This window comes from Sphaeramia orbicularis, chromosome 16 (assembly GCF_902148855.1).
Source record: "Sphaeramia orbicularis chromosome 16, fSphaOr1.1, whole genome shotgun sequence".
In the NCBI taxonomy this organism is placed as follows: domain Eukaryota; kingdom Metazoa; phylum Chordata; class Actinopteri; order Kurtiformes; family Apogonidae; genus Sphaeramia; species Sphaeramia orbicularis.
The window spans coordinates 5,178,623-5,199,980 of NC_043972.1; the positions used below are offsets into that span (position 1 = coordinate 5,178,623).

The following is a 21,358-nucleotide window of genomic DNA, read 5'->3' on the forward strand; positions in this document are numbered from 1 at the left end:
GAGCCCTGAACCAGACGGCCATAATCACACAGCCAGCGAGACAGACAGCGGCTATAAACATGTGTGTATAAAAGTGAAGGGAAGAGATAGAGAAACAGAGTGTGTGTGTTGTTTTATACAGTCATAAACAGCAGTGATTACAGGGTGAAGATGGTGCAGGTTACAGTCTCCTGCTGTTTAGACGACATACATCTAGGTACACGGACACACACAGACACCGTGTTCAGACATAATAGAGGAGGATACACACCACAATACGCCTGCACATTCCTGCACTGTAAAAGACACACACCTGACCGTGAACAGCTGGGTCACGTGTTGGCCCACATGTGTATACACCGTCAACCCGCATTCACACAAGAAATACACTGACAGTCAATAGAAACTTTGAGGTAGAAATATCTGCATATTTCTACTTATAGGGCGGTTGTAATTATACATTGTGGATTTATTGATGACTTAGTGCTAGGGATGGGAATCGAGAACCGGTTCTTTTTGAGAACTGGATCCCTGTAGCTCGATTCCTTGGAATCGTTTGCCTGCCTGCTTAACGATTCTGCTTATCAATTCCGCTTTCGTTGTGCATGTGCGATGACATCACCCGTACGCTACATTGTTTTGGTCAGAACGTGGCCAACATGATATTGAGGCAGAAACGGTCTAAAAAGACCACACCAGGTCCACGTGCTTGGAACACTGTCAAAGCTTCCATGTTTTCTAAAGGGTGGAATCCCTCCAATATCCTCAAACATTTGTCCACAGCATGGGAATCATTTACAGGAATGTCATGTATTTGATTCTCTACTTAGCGACACTTGTGAATGTAGCGGCAGAGTGAACCCTGGGCCGGTTCTGGTGTGGGCAACAAATGTCGTAACTCCTCAAATACAAGTTTCCGAAAGTAAGAAGGGAAAGGAAATGAGGTGCACAATAACGGGAGACAAACCCAGCCGAACCGGTTCCATGTAGTAGAAATGCAGCAATAGAGGAATTAGTAAAACGTCTTTAGTTTCACTTTCACTGTACCCCCACCCACCCACCCACCCCCCCCCCGAACCGGGCCCAGCGTCATCTGTTATTATTATTTGTTCATACTGTATATGTTCTATTTTCTGTGCAGATGGAAATATAAAAGACAGTTAATGCAAACACACCTGTTTGTACTCTTTTATTCCCTCACCCAATGAGAATCAGTGAGCAAATCGTTAAATTCTAAACGATTCTCATCCCTAAGTGCATGTCTTTGGATGGTGGGAGGAAGCCAGAGTACCTGGAAAGAACCCACGCAGACACGGGGAGAACATGCAAACTCCACACAGAAAGGTCCCACCCCCGTCGACTAGTTTTGGAATCAAACCCAGGACCTTCTTGCTGTGAGGCACGAGTGCTAACCACTGCACCACCCTGTCACCCTGTATGCTAACATCCTAAACAAATGATTCATATGAAAAAATTCCAGTTTAGGGTTTCAAAATAAAAATTATGTTGAAAAATATGGTCACAAATTTTTCATTGATTGTGAGTGTACATGTAAATTCAGGACCTGACCGCTGTTTTTTTTTATTGCTTTATGCTCTTTCCTTTCCTTTCCTGCACAAAAACACTATTGTTATTATTACAATACAAGTTTGCTTTGATTAAATGTGACAGCTGTTCTCACTGCAGGCATTTCACAGTAACTATTCTACATCCTTTTTTTATTCCCAGGTTTGTTGCTCAGACAGTGATCTCTACTCAGTGTGTAAACCGTGGCTTCACACCACAAATGTGTCGGGATATGTGCTGTGTTAGGGCCCGACCACAGAGCCTCATGTCCTGATGGAATACGATGATCAGAACTCAGCGGCAGTTGGACAGATAGCACGTCGAAAAAGTGTTTCAAAATGTTCAGCAGACAAATACAGCTAGTTTTACTAAGAGTGGACTAATAATACACAGGGTTGTGTTTTTATTCTCTGTGAACAAGGGCCTGTATGAGCCCACTCTGTCCCAGCAGACAATATACAGTTGTGGAAAATATTATTAGACCACCCTTGTTTTGTTCAGTTTCTTGTTCATTTTAATGCCTGGTACAACTAAAGGTACATTTGTTTGGACAAATATAATGATAACAACAAAAATAGCTCATAAAAGTTTAATTTAAGAGCTGATATTGAGCCATTTTCCATGGTGTCCTTGATAATAAGTAATAAAAACTATAATAATAAAACTAAAATAATAACTAATAAAAAAAAGTGCCCTGTAAAGGGTTAAACAAAAAAAAATCACCCAATTTTACCTGTAACAATAATTCATTTTACTTCATCACATGTTGCTTTGGTCACTGTAGTTTATATTTGGTTATTGTGTCTCTATTATTTTTTATTCCACTGCTAGTTTTAGTTTTGGTGCAAACTTGGTGCATTATATTTTATTTTATGCACCGACCCTGAAGCTACAGTTGAGGAAAAAATTATTAGACCACCCCTTGTTTTCTTCAGTTTCTGGTTCATTTTAATGCATGGTACAACTAAAGGTACATTTGTTTGGACAAATATAATGATAACAACAAAAATAGTTCATAAGAGTTTAATTTGAGAGCTGATATCGAGCCATTTTCCATGGTTTCCTTGATAATAACTTATAAAAACTATAATAATAAAACTAAAATAATGAGTAATAAAAAAATAATTTTTTTTTTTTACAAAACGTAATAAAGTCTTACGTCCTCCGATAACACACTAAGGTTGAAATTTTGACTTTCAGAGTATTGAATAGAATATATGAGTGCCCTATAAAGGGTTAATCGAAAAATCACCCAATTTTACCTGTAACTATAATTCATTTTACTTCATCACATGTTGCATCGGTCACTGTAGTTTATATTTGGTTATTGTGTCTCTATTATTTTTTATTCCACTGCTAGTTTTAGTTTTGGTGCAAACTTGGTGCATTATATTTTATTTTATGCACCAGCCCTGAAGCTACAGTTGAGGAAAAAATTATTAGACTACCTTTGTTTTCTTCAATTTTTTGTTAACTTTAACGCCTGGTACAACTAAAGGTACATTTGTTTGGAAAAATATAATGATAACAACAAAAATAGCTCATAAGAGTTTAATTTCAGAGCTGATATCGAGCAATTTTCCATGTTTTCTTGATAATAACCAAAATCACTTCAGTTCTTACATCAATACCTATGGCGTTGTACTGACAAAAACAGTGCTTTTAGACATTCCATGTTTTCTTTTCTGTCTGTTTTAGTCACATGATACACACAGGAGTTAGGACTGGATTGCATAACCATTGTATTTGATGAATTTTGATGGTCTAAGAATTTGTTCCGTGACTACAGGCCTGGATGCACATCAGATAACACCGAAGGGCAACGGCTCTGGCTCCAAAATGAAGCCAATGCATAAGTATCTGACAGTTGGAATGGCCCTGGTGGCTGCTGGGAGTTGGTGCCAAAAACTCCTGCATTCCATAGATTTCGCTGCAAAAATACTACGTCAATAATTACACTGGTCAACAACAAATTTATTGTTTAAGTTTTTTGAGCTGATTTAGGATAATTTTGGTGTGCTGAATCCAAAAATCACATTCATTTTGCTCAATCAGGTCAACTTTCTGAACTATGCTACATATTGGCTTTTGAACATTTTTGCTTACATTTATGGGCATTTTCACATCATATGATACAAAATTCTTTCATATTTCTTGCAATAAACGAGTTCTGAAGATTTTACTTTTTACCAATTTATGATTAATGTTTTTTTTTAATATCACAGGTGAATGAAATGGCTTCGACTAGAAGATCTGGCAAAAATAAGCCTGATGTATTCTGCTACATCTGCGGTGAATACACCATTGTACCTAACAGGAATCCTGTTAGAAAACGAGTTTTTTTTTTTCTCTTAAAACCTATTTTGGGTGAGAACTATATAAAAAATCAACTGATAAAGTCACAAAAATGTAATCAATTTTGTGAGAAGATCAAATTTTTCAAAATCAAATTAGCAAAAAAACCTGACCTGATTGAGAAAAACAGATGTCATTTTTGGATTTAGCGGTGCAAAATGGTCCTAATTTAGTTGAAAAAACCTAGACAACTTGCAAAAAACATTTTTTTGTAACCCAGTGTTATTTTTTGAGGGGTTATTCTGGTTTCTATAATTCCATTTGGACCTTCTAGTTAGTGTTGTGGACCATCTGTACATTACATCCCCATTATTAAGATGTTAAGTCTGTGATGTCATTGTGTCCGGTGTTGACAGACGTGTTTATAATGACGTTGTAGTTGTGTAGGTGGCATTAACTAGACTGTAAAATAACGTTTGCATGCAAAGGCTTTCATTTAGGGTGTTTTCACATCTGAATTTCATTCCGATTCAGGGTGTAATGTCGTACAATGTGTTCCAGTGTTGTGCATCACGTTGTTTGGGTTTGTGTTCACACTGCTCCACCCCCAACACCACGCCCATGTAAACAGGTGGAAGCCACGTTCCTCCATGCGCTCACTGAATATTCTGAATACTTCGGAGTGATAGCTGATGCTGACACTGATGTTACTTTCTGTTTATTATGTTATTATTTATCCCCTTAACAGTGAAATCTTCAAAAAAAATAAAAGAGTTCCTGTTTTAACCCTTTCATGCATTGTGGTCACTCCAGTGGACAGTTCTTCTCCAGCTGTTCTCTTATATATTCATAGGTTTTGTTGTTTTAGTTCCATATCAGCCAACACAGTGGACACTTATGCAACATCCCATAATACACTGCAATTCATACCATTACTATAACTTTGCTGTTCTTGATAAACCTGATCTGCAGTAACATGTTTAAGTGTAAACCAGTTGTTATTTGTTAGACAAAAAGAGTTGTTTTTTGCATATTATATGAGGTAATAAGTAGCATTAAATTATGGTAAAATGTGAGAAAACATCAAATTAGCAGCCTTAAAAATGTTTTTATTTCATTGTTTTCATTTTACTTTCTGATATTGGGTTTTAAACACATATTTCTTTACTTAAAAAATTAAATGCATGGACATTTTTGTAACTCCATGAAAAAAAAAACTCAATCGCAAATTTTTTTTTTTTTTATGCCTAAGGAGGTATAAAAACACTCCAGAAAAAAAAATCTTGACTAAGGTTCTCATAATTCAGGCATGAAAGGGTTAAAGTCTTCACATTACCTTTGAATGAAGTCAAACACACACATTTATCCAAAAAATAAAAAATAATATTACATGAACATAACATAAATATCTGCCACTGCCATCAGTGAAAACACATCTGATATCGTCGCTGTCAGGCAGAAACCTCGTAAGTCTATTTTTGTTTTGTTTGTTTGTCATAAAACCATTCTATTGGTCAGTCTTCACATTAGCCTGACGGTTTTAGAAACATTTAACCAATGAAAAGTGTTGAAAATGGCTTTCGACTAGATCTCTTAACTCCATTAATTTATTAAAATATACATTGTTCTTCCAGTTTCCTGAAAAATAACTGTTTTGGACATAAGAGGTTTCAGCCTGAGAGCAACAATATGCAGATGCTGATACTGGCTGATATAGAGGTGCATCACTAGTACTTAAATTACTTTTTTTAACCGTTGTAAAGATTCTACTGCATCTAACATCCAACATTGTGACATTATTTATATGAAAGGAAATAAACTAATATTTACTATTACTTCATACTTTTAATCCACTACTCTTTCTGAAATGATGATATAATTCGTCGTTGCGTTCAACTGCAGTGTTGCTCATAAAGTTGGAATAAACTACTTTTGCCTCTTCTCAAGAAATGATTGTGACAATGTGATTTATTCTTGATAGATAAAGTGTAACTGGGACTCAGTATGTAATGTGTATAAGTATGAGTAAAAAGAAGAACGTGTCTGAAAACCAAATTATTCCAACTTTATGGGCAACTGTATATATTTATGAGTAGTTTCTCAGTGGAATAAGACTCCTCTATAGATACAGCTGTAAATATCTTCAGTTTATAGATTCTTTTGTGCATTACAAGCTTATCAAGTTAATTATGATGTAGTTCTTTTATAATACAAAGATGTAAATACAGCAAATACGGCACTTTAAAACTTCTAAACAAATTCGTTATTGAGTTTAACTTGAGTAACATTTTGAGGATAAGTCTCTCACTTGAGTACTTTTATTTGACAAAGTATTATTTCTAAGAAAAAAACAGCGACACCGCTCCCTTTAAGAAGCCGACAATGATTTTTCTTATTTTTTGCTCACATTGTCTTAAAATTACCTCCGTTTCTAATTAGCCACACATTAAACCTCCGAAGTATCTAAAAAACACGATTAAAAAAACATTGTATTTCAGTCTCATTTTGAGACCTATGACTATCATTACTGTAATTACTCTCAATAGGAATGAACAAAAATAGACTATAATTACTTTTGTTTAATTACAGTTGGGTAAATGTGATCGAAGACCCGATAGAAACTGTCATTTCTGATCATTTTCTTTGGACTGCGTATTCTCTTTGACCCATAATATGAGACAAACAAAAGACAAAAAACTAAAACTCCACATTTGTCGGAGAAAATAAGAACACAATGCTTTTTGTTCGGTTTTTAATTGACAGGGAATTTTACACCATATTATTAAAAAAAAACAACTCCAAAAGTAATTTCATGTAGAAAAACCTGCACAAAACTAATGAGAAAATAATAACAACCACAAAAGTATACACTGTTTTTGTTTTTTGTTTTTTTTTAATAATTAGACGTGTAAACAGTGATCAAAAAAGATGTTTTTTGAAGAACAAATTAGCTTTGACTGTAAGGATTAATTAGATGATCTCAGTTCTAGTTTTCTCATTGGGGTTTTTTTCGTTGGTTACACCAGGCAGAAGAAATTGAGGTCAGACTCTTCTATTAAGGCACAGGTGTCAAACATGCAGCCCGCCAAAGGGATGAATTTGCAAAGTGCAAAAATTACCCTGAAGATATTAACAATCAAGGGCATCAAACTCGAAAATAATAGTATAATAACCTATAAATAATTACTCCAAAATTTCTTCTTGGTTTAATGTGAAAAAAAAAGTAATATGACATTATTGCTATAAATAATGGCACCACCATTTTTTTCTCTTTGATTTATTGCAAAGAACATTAAATTCTGATATCCTTTAATAATAAAATGTCAATAACCTGAACAAATATGAACAACCTGAAATATCTAAAGAAAAATAAGTGCAATTTTAACAATATTCTGCCTATTTTGTGTCTTGGTAGATCTGATCTGTAGTGCACATGTAGAAATCATAAGTTGAGGCAGAATAGTGATAAAATTTTGCTTACGCTGTAAAAAATGACTGTAGAATTAACACCAAAAAGTTGTAAAATTGCAACATAAAAAACTGTGAGCGACAATACGATGCAAAGTTGTTTATTTGAAAAGATTTTTGTGTTAACGATTCAATCAAATACAGCTGTAGTTTTTACAGGAAGAGTATGTGAACAAAAGCAGATTTGTGTGTAGAAATGATGGATTTCTGTTGTTTATAGAAAATAAAACTGTACATTGAAATACAATGTGGTGCCGTTTAAACTGCAAAGACCATAATGTTGGAATAACGGCGTATTTGCTTTCATATATATATATATATATATATATATATATATATATATATATATATATATATATATATATATATATATCTCAAAGTTATGAAAAAGTAAATGTAACATGTAACATTTTAAATTTGTAAATGAATGGGTTGGTAGAGTTGGTAGAGCAGCTCGTCCAATAACCAAAGGGTTGGTGGTTCAAATCCTGGTTCCGTCTGTCCATATGTTAAAGTGTCCATGGAAGACACTGAACCCTAAATTGCTCCCAGTTGGACCTGGTGGTTTTGGACCCCATGAAGGTGTATAAAATGCGTTAAATAAGTGCAGACCATTTAAATCCAATGTTAAATCTACATGTTTAAAATATTAAATCTACATGTTTAAAATGTTAAATCTACATGTTTAAAATGTTAAATCTACATGTTTAAAATGTTAAATCTACATGTTTAAAATATTAAATCTGCATGTTTAAAATGTTAAATCTACATGTTTAAAATGTTAAATCTACATGTTTAAAATATTAAATCTGCATGTTTAAAATGTTAAATCTATATGTTTCAAATGTTAAATCTACATGTTTAAAATATTAAATCTGCATGTTTAAAATGTTAAATCTACATGTTTAAAATGTTAAATCTACATGTTTAAAATGTTAAATCTACATGTTTAAAATATTAAATCTGCATGTTTAAAATGTTAAATCTACATGTTTAAAATGTTAAATCTACATGTTTAAAATATTAAATCTGCATGTTTAAAATGTTAAATCTACATGTTTAAAATGTTAAATCTACATGTTTAAAATGTTAAATCTGCATGTTTCAAATGTTAAATCTACATGTTTAAAATGTTAAATCTGCATGTTTAAAATGTTAAATCTACATGTTTAAAATATTAAATCTGCATGTTTAAAATGTTAAATCTACATGTTTAAAATGTTAAATCTACATGTTTAAAATGTTAAATCTACATGTTTAAAATGTTAAATCTACATGTTTAAAATATTAAATCTGCATGTTTAAAATGTTAAATCTACATGTTTAAAATGTTAAATCTGCATGTTTCAAATGTTAAATCTACATGTTTAAAATGTTAAATCTGCATGTTTAAAATGTTAAATCTGCATGTTTAAAATGTTAAATCTGCATGTTTAAAATGTTAGATCTACATGTTACTCCGCAAATATGTTTACAGTTGGATGTGTTTTTTACAGTATTGTTCTGAAAACCACAGCTGCCAGTTTTTTTTCCGTAAAAACAACAGGATTGTTTTTACAGTGTATTTTTCTTCAGAAATTTCAGGGTTTTTTTTAGATTATTCACATCTTTTTTTTTATTTTAGATCGTTTGTAAAATGTGCAAAATTTTCATAATTTAATGTTATTTTTTGGCACTCAAAATTTTGCAGTTGTTATTTATATTATGCTACTATGCCATTATTTTACTGGTCCGGCCCACTGGAGATCAAACTGGGCAGAACGTGGCCCCTGGACTACAATGAGTTTAACACCCTGTATTGAGTTTGTTTGTTTTTTTTAACATTCCCTAAAGGCATATTCACTATAATCTGTCACTCAGGTAGTTTATTTATCGCCACCACATCCAGAAAACCTCCACGTAGGCAGCCGTGTCACATTCATACATCCCGTGTTCCATCCAGTCGATCTAGGAGTGTGTCACAACATAAGCTGCCGACGGTGAGGCCAGCAGGTTTGGAACAGATGGACGCTCGTATGAACAAGTTGCAGAGATCCAAACACTCGGAGCGCTCCTCCTCTCCGCCTTGCTTGGCCACGCCACGGAAAAAATGCTATAGCTCCCATATTGAGGAATATAATGAAAACATTACATTAGGTGAAGGATGCTGTGCTCGGAGCAGAGCCTGACAGATGGATGGTAGTGGGAACATGTTGCAGCACCCCGGACCCTGCTACCACCCTGGCAGAACTTAGCGACACGCAGGTTAACACGCCCGGCGAGCTAATGCTGACTACGCTAACACAGCTGCTTCCAGTAGGGTCCCTGCCTGCACCGGTTGGGTTTTATAAACATATATGTCATCACACAGCGTCGTTATGCAATCTCCCAGGTCATCTCGCTCCTATCGTACACCTCATAAACAGCACGGCCTGTGACAGCTTGTACCAGGTCTCCGCTCACAGCTTGCATTGCTACAGGAGCCCCCCCACCACAGTCAAACCCCACCCATCCCATCCCATCCCCCCCCTACCACGACCAGCTTTCCTTTACAGTAGTAACAACCAGGTCTATAGGGAGTCAACAGATCACCCCACAACAGCTTGTAACCGCTGCGTTCACTGCTGAGGTGCTAAAACCAAAGGCAAGGGCTGCACAACAACATTAACACCGCATCTCGTCACGGTGGATAAAATATCTGACAGGGAGGAATTAGCTGCAAAAAAAAAAAAAAAAAAAAAAAAAAAAAAAAGGAGCTTATTGAATCTGTGTTTCCATATGTGAAGAATACTGACAGCTGCTGCCACGCTGGGCCATAACCTGAAGACTATGTAACATCTGATTCACACAGGAAATATGCTCTAACACACGTATCATGAATATTTTATGAATTTACCATATTTTTAAAATTTGCCTAAAACCTGGTGCTGACTGAACGTGAAATAGAAACCCCTCGTATCTCCGCGTCGGGGTCTAGACGTTCACTGCTGCTGCATTTTTGTGCTTTCAACGTGTAACTAACACTGTCGTGAAAAGCATGTCACTGCAATTATCCATGAGAAAATAAAACACTGACCACGGATGTCTAATTTCACATGAAAATCCAGAGTGTATGCTTATCAGATGACACATAATAACACCCTGGGAATTTTTTTGCTGTTACTGACATAGATTTTTAGAAATGTTTTCATGTAAGACACTGTACTGTGCAAAGGTCTAATTCCACCTTTAGCTTTGTTGTTTTTTAAGGTTGACGTGAACACTCATATTAATTTCTTTTTCTCTTTTTGTCAGATGCAATGATGAAAATACAGGAAATATCTGCACAGCCTTAAAATACACACAAAAAAACTGAACTGAATGGGTTGTAGAGGTTAAAGTCACTGTTTAGTTTGACCTCTGACCCCATGACAAGAAGTAGCACAAATAATTGGAAACATCTGATGTGTCTTGCTCATTCGTTTTGATTATTTTATTAATTTATATTCATTTTTCTACACTTTGTTGATTATTTCATTCATTTTTTAAATTTTCTGTTCATTTTTTGTGTTACCCCCCCCCCCCCCCCGAAGCAGGGGTATTATTTTTTGGTTTGTTTGTTAACACTCCAACAACAAATCTATTGGTTGAATTCATACCAAATTTGGTTTATACATTGCCAGTGACCCAGAAGAGATCTCATTACATTTTGGGGAAAATAGGTCAAAGTTTTAATCATTTATGAATTTTTAAACACCCCCCACATTTACTTATTATGGGCAAAATTTCACATCTCTGTAGCAGCAAAACTATTTTTTAAATTCATACCAAATTGGGTTTCTAGACAGCCAGCGACCCAGAATACATGTGATTATATTTTGGGAAAAGTAGGTCAAAGTTCAAATTCTGTATGAATTTTAAAAATATTTTTTCTTCTCCAATGTACTTATAATGGGCAAAATTTCACATGTCTATAAAAACATCAAATTTGTTTCAATTTCCTTCAGACTTGGCACATGTATAGAAGCAATTGATATGTTGACATCAGCACACGCACAGACATGGTGACATCAGCTGGATCGATGCCAAAATAAGCTACAATATGTGCGAGGGGCGGGGTTTGTTGTGCCTGGAACCACTTGTTTAGCTTCTTTTTGCTTGTTACTGGTGTCAAATATTCGAAAATCAACCCAATAAATCTCATATTGTTTGAACAAAAGGGTTAAAGACATATTAGGTGCAACGGGAGGTCACACTAAATACGAACACTTTGGTTTATAGAAGCTGTTTTTTTGCTGAAACTTGTGTTTTTCCTGCTGTACATATGTCACATGCAGTCATGGAAAAAATTATTAGAGCACCCTTGTTTTCTTCAATTTCTTGTTCATTTTAACCCTTTCATGCAAAGTGGTCACTACAGTGGACAGCTGATCAAAGGTGTTTTCTTGTATATTTAGGGATTTGTTGTTTTGTGCATTATCCCATATGTTGCAATTCATACCATTACTGTAACTTTGCTATTTTCGATAAACCTGATCTGCAGTAACATGTTTGAGTGTGAAAAATTGCTAATAGTTACTAGACTATAATAAACAGTTTTTTTTTTGTTTTTTGTTTTTTTTTTAAAGTTGTTTGTTTTTTGCATATTATCTCCATGCAGGTATGTTAAAATATGAGAAAACATCAGATTAGCAGCATTACAAATGCTTTTTATTTCATAGTTTTTATATAGTATATCAGTAAATACATGTTTCTTTGCTTCTAAAATTAAACATATGGTGTTCAGCTGAGTGGACATTTTTGTAATTCCATGAAAAATAGGTTCATAAAAAAAATCAATCGCATTGTTTTTTTTGGTTTTTTTTTCATACCTAAAGAGGAATAAAAACACTCCGGAAAAAAAAAATCTTGATTAAGGTTCTCATAATTCATGCATGAAAGGGTTAATGCCTGGTACAACTAAAGGTACATGTGTTTGGACAAATATAATGATGACAACAAAAATAGATCATAATAGTTTAATTTCAGAGCTGATATCTATCCATTTAACATGTTTTCTTGATAATAACCAAAATCACTTCAGTTCTTCCATCAATATCTATGGCATTGTACTGACAAAAACAATCCTTTTAGACATTCCATGTTTTCTTTTCTGTCTGTTGTAGTCACACATTGTTACAACTTACTGTAAAAAAAAAACAGTAAATTTTGTACAGCATCATGCTGTTATTTGTAAATACAGTATAATGCTGTAAATAATGAGGTCTTTAAGGTGCAAATTTAAAACAGTAAGCTACTGCTAAATTGTACAGTATTCTACAGTATTTTCTCCAGTTCCTCCACTGCTGTCCGCCCAGAACTAGTTTGAACAAAATCATCTAGCATCAAGTCCCACCAGCTCATTTAGAAAAGATTCAATCAAATGAACTAACTATAGACTTGCTGCATCAAAGGTAAGTGGTTCTTTTTCAAAGCAGTAGGATAAAATAAAATGAGAAAATAACTGAGGATGATTATTTTCACCTGGACTTAACCCCGTACAGGCTGGGAACAGAACCACCTGATGCTTCTACCAACACTGACAGAACTCCATTCTGCTCCAGTTGTTCATTTATCAAGGAAATTAAGATTTTATCAACGTAACTGTGGCATTTTGGGTTCATTAAACATTAAATTGCCTCCATAAACTGGATGCAACTTGCACAGTATAACACGCGTGATAATACTGTTCATATTTCGGGGTGTTAGCCGTATGTAGCAAACATGCAGCTAATTTAAGCTGAAGCATACTTGCTAGCTGTGAAGTGGACACCGTTAAACTAAACTGTGTGTCAAGTTACGTGGTGATATGTTATAATGTTACCTCTTGTTTGAGCTTTTTCTAGCAATGTTCATGATTTTGTATTTTAAAATGTAATTTGAAATGTTAAAATCCTAGCTTTTCGCTGTGTTATACTGTAAATATTACATTAAATATGTCTTACAGTAATATATTGTGTCTTGGAATACGGTAGTTACTGTAAAATGCAGCAACTGTGGCTAACAGTATTTTACTGTAAAAGGTACATTTAACCCTTTCATGCACGAATTTGAGAACCTTAATCAAATTTTTTTCCTGAGTGTTTTTATTCTTCTTTAGGCATGAAAAAAACAATGCGATTGAAAATTTTCTTCGGAAAAAATAAATAAATAAATAAAAATAAAAATAATTTGAAAAATTAAAAAAAAAAAATACATAAAAAAAATAATAATGAAAAAAAAAAATTCTCATGGGCCTATTTTTCATGAAGTTGCAAAAATGTTCACTCAGCTGGACACCACACGTTTAATTTTGGACGCACAGAAACATGTATTTACTGATAAATTGTGTGAAAACTATGGGGAGGGCTTGTGATTCTGGGGGTTTATGCTCAGGAGAGATCTACATAATGTTACCAATTCATGTCAGAAAAGATATGTAGTGTCTTAAAACTTTAATAAAGATATGTGTGGAAAAACAAAACAACGAAAACAACAAAATCCATGAATATAGAAGAGAAAAGCTGTAGAATAGCTGTCCACTGTAGTGACCAGTATGCATGAAAGGGTTAATGCAGCCCAGTACCGTAATACTTTTTACAGTAAGAAACTGTAGTTGCAGATTACAGCAGAGTTACTGTAGAACAACAGTAACATGCTGACAACTCTAGCTGCCAGTATTTTGCTGTTATTTAACGGTAAAATTTGTTACAGTGCATGACACACACAGGAGTTAGGACTGGATTGCATAACCGTTGTTTTTGGTGACTTTTGATGGTCTAATAATTTTTTTCTGTATATCTAGATTAGATCTAAGTACAGACTGACAAATGCACATGTGTGGTCATTTGAACTTCACCAAACCAGGGAACAGAGTGTTGTTGTAGGACTTCTGCAGAATACTGTATCTATTGAAATGTGCACATGAATGGCATTGCCCTGCAGGGAGAGTTGAGCTCGGTCCATCTATTCTGCCAGACGGTCCTTTTGTTAATTATTGACCCTGTACTAATGTAAGTCTGAACATGCAGCAGTACGTTTGAATCTCACTTCGGGCTTTTCCTCCTCCGACGCTGGTCTTTAAAGTCTATGCAGGTACCGGCGCGTCCTGTATTTAACTTGAGACTTGGGCTTAACGCCTCAGACCAGAACTGAGACTGTCGTTAAACATAATCCCGGGCTTTGTAGAAATGTTGCTGTTCCTGTCTGATGAGATCATGCCGCACAACAGTTTTGTCTTTTGACGATCACTGTTTGAGATGACTTTACCATTAAATGATAACATCTTGTGTTCTCTTGGCCCAGAGAAATGGCAGACTGCAGGATTGCACACTGCAGTCTGCCATTGGACGCCAACCAAGTGGCTACACATTTCATGTACTAGACAGGCAGACTTGAAATCTGTATATAAAAAGCATGAAATAAGGATGACGGGCAGCTTACGGAAGTACACAATGTCAAATTATGTTTAATGCACACAGTGGCCACAATCTGCTCTGTATTACCTGGACATGTGGCTGGTGAACAAACACAAATCCTCTTTTAATTAAGCAATAACAACAGCTATACTTTCCACATTCATGTGATATACATAAGACCCCTGAAGAATCGGGTGATCCCATCAAAATAACAAACATAAGGCGGCATAAGTCGTCTCTGTCTTTCTACTTAACTGCAACGGGGTTTTATAAATGGTATTGAACCGTGAAGCGCTCGATGCCAAAAAGCAGCGTGTAAGTTTCCATGCGTTGGACAGAGACGATACATGGAAAATGTACTGGATGTGCATTAAATGTAGGTAACGTTGCACTGGAAGGTGGTGTTCATTTGGAATAAAGTGCATGATCATGAAATGATGATGAAACTCACCTTTTCAGAATAGCCTACCCCCCATAAGCTCTAATCTCCATTCTACTACTTCATTTCTATATATAGTAATTATTTGTTTTAATCTGTTTATTTCTTTGTATTTTATGGATTGTTTGTTTTATCTTGTTGTACAGTGTCCTTGGGTGTCTTGAAAGGCGCTTATAAGTAAAATGTATTATTATTATTATTATTATGTAGCTTCAGGGTCGGTGCATAAAATAAAATATACAGGGCTTGGACAAAATAATGGAAACACCTTCACCTCAAGATGATAATGCCCCAATCCATACAGCTAGAATTGTTAAAGAATGGCATGAGGAACATTCTAATGAAGTTGAGCATCTCGTATGGCCGGCACAGTCCCCAGACCTCAACATTATTGAGCATTTATGGTCAGTTTTAGAGATTCAAGTAAGACGTCGATTTCCACCGCCATCGTCTCTAAAAGAGTTGGAGGGTATTCTAACTGAAGAATGGCTTAAAATTCCTTTGCAAACAATTCACAAGTTGTATGAATCAATACCTCGGAGAATTGAGGCTGTAATTGCCGCAAAAGGCGGACCTACACCATATTAAATTATATTTTGTTGATTTTTTGAGGTGTTTCCATTATTTTGTCCAACCCCTGTAATACACCAAGTTTGCACCGAAACTAAAACTAAGAGTGGAATAAAAAAAATAGAGACACAATAACCAAATATAAACTACAGTGACCAGTGCAACACACTGTAAGCCCGGATAAGTGGAGTTTACTCCAAAAATTTGAGGCAAGTGATTGCACTTAAATGATTTGAGTAATGATCGACTAATCAATTGGTTTAAGTAGGTTCAACTTTAATGCTAAAAGTATTGAACTTCAACTATTAAGTAGAAAACACTAAAAGACAAGTTATTTGTACTTTAAATCTGTTGTAACATCAACCCCACTATCCAACCATTCAACTCAGCATTTTAGGTTACACTGACTAATTTTCTCAATTGCAGCCAGATTAATTTATCATTGATTAAACAACTTTTTTTTTAAGTTAATCAAACTCAGAATTCCATTCCTGACCAAAATAATTATGAATTTATTCAACTCCATATATTGTAGCATGAACGGAAGTTAGCTCCATGTCATTTGCCAGTTCAGGAAGTGTGTTTAATTTGACAAGACATTAAGATTTCCATTGTTTAATCACAGTCTTAGATGAACAGTAAAGTCATTGTTCTTCCTCTGGCTCTGACTCATGGTGCAGCTCTACAAAAATACAAAAACAAACACAAAAAGGCCAATAAACACTGATATCCACACATTAAATCCAAATTAACACTAACACCACAACCCCGCTGAACCCCTGCACAGAAAACTAACACATTTTCAACAACATGCCCAATACCCACAATGCAATGCGAAGATAAAAAGGTGTGATCATGACTAAAACTGAGTGATTTAATTCCATTCAACTTAAACTTTTTTGTACTTTCAACTATGTCTACAAATTAGTAGAATATACTGAACATTTTATAGCAACATCATTAAATTTAAATCATTTAAGTGCATTGTAATCAAAGTATTTTAGTAAATACAACTTCCGGGTTTACAGTGCAACATGTGATGAACTAAAATGAATTATAGTTATAGATAAAATTGGGTCATTTTTTTGTTTAACCCTTTATAGGGCACTCATATACAGTCATGGAAAAATTATTAGACCATCAAAAGTCATCAAAAACAATAGTTAAGAAATCCAGTCCTAACTCCTGTGTGTATCATGTGACTAAAACAGACAGAAAAGAAAACATGGAATGAATAAAAGCACTGTTTTTGCCAGTACAATGCCATAGATACTAATGTAAGAACTGAAGTGATTTTGGTTATTACCAAGAAAACCATGGAAAATAGATAGATATCAGCTCTGAAATTAAACTACTATGAGATATTTTTGTTGTTATCATTATATTTGTCCAAACAAATGGACCTTTCATTAGACCAGGCATTAAAATGACTGTAGCTTCAGGGTCGGTGCATAAAATAAAATATAATACACCAAGTCTGCACCAAAACTAAAACTAAGAGTGGAATAAAAATAATAGAGACACAATAACCAAATATAAACTACAGTGACCAGTGCAACATGTGATGAACTAAAATGAATTATAGTTATAGATAAAATTGGGTCATTTTTTTGTTTAACCCTTTATAGGGCACTCATATACAGTCATAGAAAAATTATTAGACCATCAAAAGTCATCAAAAACAATGGTTACACAATCAAGTACTAACTCCGGTGTGTATCATGTGACTAAAACAGACAAAAGAAAACATGGAATGCCTAAAAACACTGTTTTTGTCAGTACAACGCCATAGATATTGATTTAAGAACGGAAGTGATTTTGGTTATTAGCAAGAAAACATGTTAAATGGATAGATATCAGCTCTGAAATTAGGTCAAGGTCAAGGTTACTTTATTTGTACCCGTGGGTAGATTTGTTTTGCAGTCTAGGTTGTTTTGGTATTACAACAACACATACGTTGAACATATAAGACAGGTACTTGATGACGCTTACAGACAGGACAAAAAGACAAACAGTGCTCAGTGTTCCACCATTTATCAGTATAGCAGCATAGATAAGTAAAAGGATAAAATAAATAAATAAATAAGATCAAATAAATAAAAACAAGATGCAATAGAACACAATAAAAACCAGAAAAAATAAGAACAATCTGGGATAAAAACCAAAATAAGAACATAAAATGTAAAAATTTGAAGTCACAATAATCATAAATAGAGCAAAGAAATGGGATAAATAACTGAAATAAGTTAAACTATTATGAGATTTTTTTGTTGTCATCATTATATTTGTCCAAACAAATGTACCTTTCATTGGACCAGACATTAAAATGACTGCAGCTTCAGGGTCAGTGCATAAAATAAAATATAATGCACTAAGTTTGCACCAAAACTAATGCAACATGTGATGAACTAAAATGAAGTGAAGTTACCATATTTAGTGGCAAAAAAAATCCAAGAATTAGACATAAAAATACAAAAAAAAAAAAAAAACATGTAATGTTTAAGGAACATGTATTTTAGAACATCAGAACATCATAAGTGCCTAACAAAACAGGTCCACTCACTGTTCATGCAGAGGTGGACCTTCCAGACCCTGGAGACCACATTGGACCTGAAACTGTTGACTCACTGGAACCGTTACTGTCACTGTCACTGTCACTGTTTTGCAATATATGCAGAAATGACCAAAAATAGTCACTTGCCCGACAAAGGGTTAATCCAGTGTAAATAGGTGCTGGTGTACAGGAATAAAATTGCATTTCACAATTTGACAACAATGTTCCAGTTGGTTGTTGTTGTTCGGGAATTGTTTTTAATCATCTAATGTATGTGGATGATATAGTTTTAATTGCTCCATCTGCCAAGGGCGTCCAGCAGTTGCTCAACACTTGCTCCCAGTATGGTCAGTCTCATGATATTTTATTTAACTCTGATAAGTCAAAGATTATGTATGTAATTATGTATGTAAAAACTAAACTTGAGTTGAATAACCTTCCATTAGAATATGTCAAAACCTACAAGTACCTTAGACATATTGTGTCTGATAATCTTAGTGATGATAATGACATTCAAACTAAGGTTAGGAGTCTTTATGGCAGGAGTCATTTTATCTCTCACAGGTTTTATTTTTGTTCCACTACTGTTAAGAATAAATTGTTCATTTCTTTTTGCTAGAATATTTATCTCTGTCGCTTATGGGTTAATTTTAAACGTTGTACTGCTCACTCAGTCAGAGTGGCTTTTAACAATGCATTCCGTATTATGGTCTTTATCATAGCTGTAGTGCTAGTGGTATTTTTTGTTTTAATGATGTTCGCTGTTATTATGAGATGTTACGGAAAGCAATCTTGAATTTTATACTGCGTTTAAGTCACTCTAGAAATGTTGTGATTTTTACAATTGTTAATTCTGACTTTTATGCAGATTCTACACTTGTTAAAAACTGGCACCAGCATCTCTATATTTGCTATTGAAGGTAGGGTGTGTGCATGCGTGTTGTTTTATATATATATATATATATATATATATATATATATATATATATATATATATATATATATATATATAAAACCCTTATTATTATTTATTTTTATTATTATTATTTTTTTAATGTTTATTATACTCTATGGACTGTAATTATTTACTTGTCTGATACAAATAAATAAATGAAAAAAAAAAAAAACAACAACAACCTTTCACAACCCAATTCAATAAAAACTTACCTTAACCCTTTCATGCATAGTGGTCACTCCAGTGGACAGCTGTTCTACAGCTGTTCTCTTGTATATTCATGGATTTTGTTGTTCTTTTCTTTCTTTTTTTTTTTTTTTTTTACACATATCTTTATTAAAGTTTTAAGACATGAACTGGTAACATTATGTAGATCTCTCCTGACCATAAACCCACAGAATCACAAGCCCTCCCCATAGTTTTCTCACAATTTATCAGTAAATACATGTTTCTGTGCGTCAAAAATTAAACGTGTGGTTTCCAGCTGAGTGAACATTTTTGCAACTTCATGAAAAATACGCTCATAAGAATTTTTTTTCATCATCATTTTTTTTTTTTTTTTATTATTTTTATTTTATTTTTTAAAATTTATTTTTCAGAAGAAAATTTTCAATCGCATTGTTTTTTTCATGCCTAAAGAGGAATTAAAACACTCAGGAAAAAAATTTGATAAAGGTTCTCATAATTCGTGCATGAAAGGGTTAAACTACTTATGTACTTCCACACAAAAGCTCAGATTAAACTGCTCTGTGGTCTGACTTTGGCGTTAGCTTAGACTAAATGCAACACAGTGGAAACATTTCAGCTCATGTTCCCATCAGCGGTCACAGTGCACATGGCTGCAGATATTTGGCAGCGCACCGGAAAACGACGCGAGCGGCGCTTTGGTAAAGTTCTGTGATTTTGTGTACATGCGGTTGTGAGTGTGTGCGCTTGTTGTCTGCCCAGTGACACCCGGCGAGAGGCTGCTTCCTCAGAGACTGATTGGTTTGTTGGCGAGACAGTCTGTCTGTGCAGGTGGGAGAGCTGCCCATGTCATCATTTCATTTTCTGTCTGCTTTCACTACCATCCAATCCCTGTCATTCACTATTTCCCAAGCAGCTAATCAAGCTCTCCTCTCTGTCACCTCCACGCTTCATGTTTTACTTGTTTTGAGTGACATCTGTGCCTCTTTTTTTTTTTTTTTTTTTGGTATTTTCTCTGCTTTCAAAAGGACTCTTTCATCTTTTACAAAAGCACACTTGTTACATAAAAAAAAAAAAAAAAAAATCACCAAATGGGGACAATGGGTAGTTTGTAAAAGTACATGTCGAATTTTGCTTCGTACAAACATAATCTGCTCTGTATTATCTGGACATGTGGCTAGTGAAAAAGCACAAATCCTCTTTTAATTAAGCAATAACAACAGCTATACTGAGACATAATGGCACTGCTGTGATGACCTCTGGCAGATGACTGTCCTGTGTTCTTAATTCAATATGGCCTCTATGTGTTTCTGAACATGTTGGCGCTCTAATGATTCCAATTAGGCCTGTCTGTACTGCCCAACAAAATAATGTAAAATAAACTTTCTGGTCATATTTGGAGACACAGAAAGAGAATGTCGTTGTAATAGCTCGAGCGGTTAAAGCACGTTCAAAAAGGAGCTTGGACCCAGGTGTTGTAGCTAAAATACATACTTCTTTTTATTTTCTCCAGAAAGTCAAAAACACAACCTTCACCATCGACCTACAGACACTAAATGGACCCAATATATACAGGGTGACCCAAAAAAACGGGAACTTTTTAACAATCCAATAAAACCAAGAGTGATGGAAGAAAAATATTTGATTCATAGTAATTGAAACCTTAAACCATGCCATTTAAGAAACAATGATGGAATTTTCATTTTTTAAAAATTACTTCCTGTACGAATGCATTCTTGAAATCTGCTGTTGAGATTCCTCATTGACCGCTGCAACATCTCAGCTGGGATACTGTGAATTTCATCCTGAATTCTCTGTTTTAACTCATCCAGAGTTCTTGGTCGAGTCGTGTACACTTTACTCTTGAGATAGCCCCGCAAGAAAAAATCACAAACGGACAAATCTGGCGATCTAGGGGGCCAGGGAACCTTACCGAATCTTGAGATCACACG

The 21,358-nt window shown here is 34.5% G+C and overlaps 1 protein-coding gene across 3 annotated transcripts in view; it reads right to left on the reverse strand.

The window, feature by feature from the left end:
• Positions 1–21,358, reverse strand: part of ldlrad4b (low density lipoprotein receptor class A domain containing 4b) — a 647,819-nt gene that overhangs the window by 103,641 nt on the left and 522,820 nt on the right. The gene's annotated exons all lie outside the window — the stretch shown is intronic.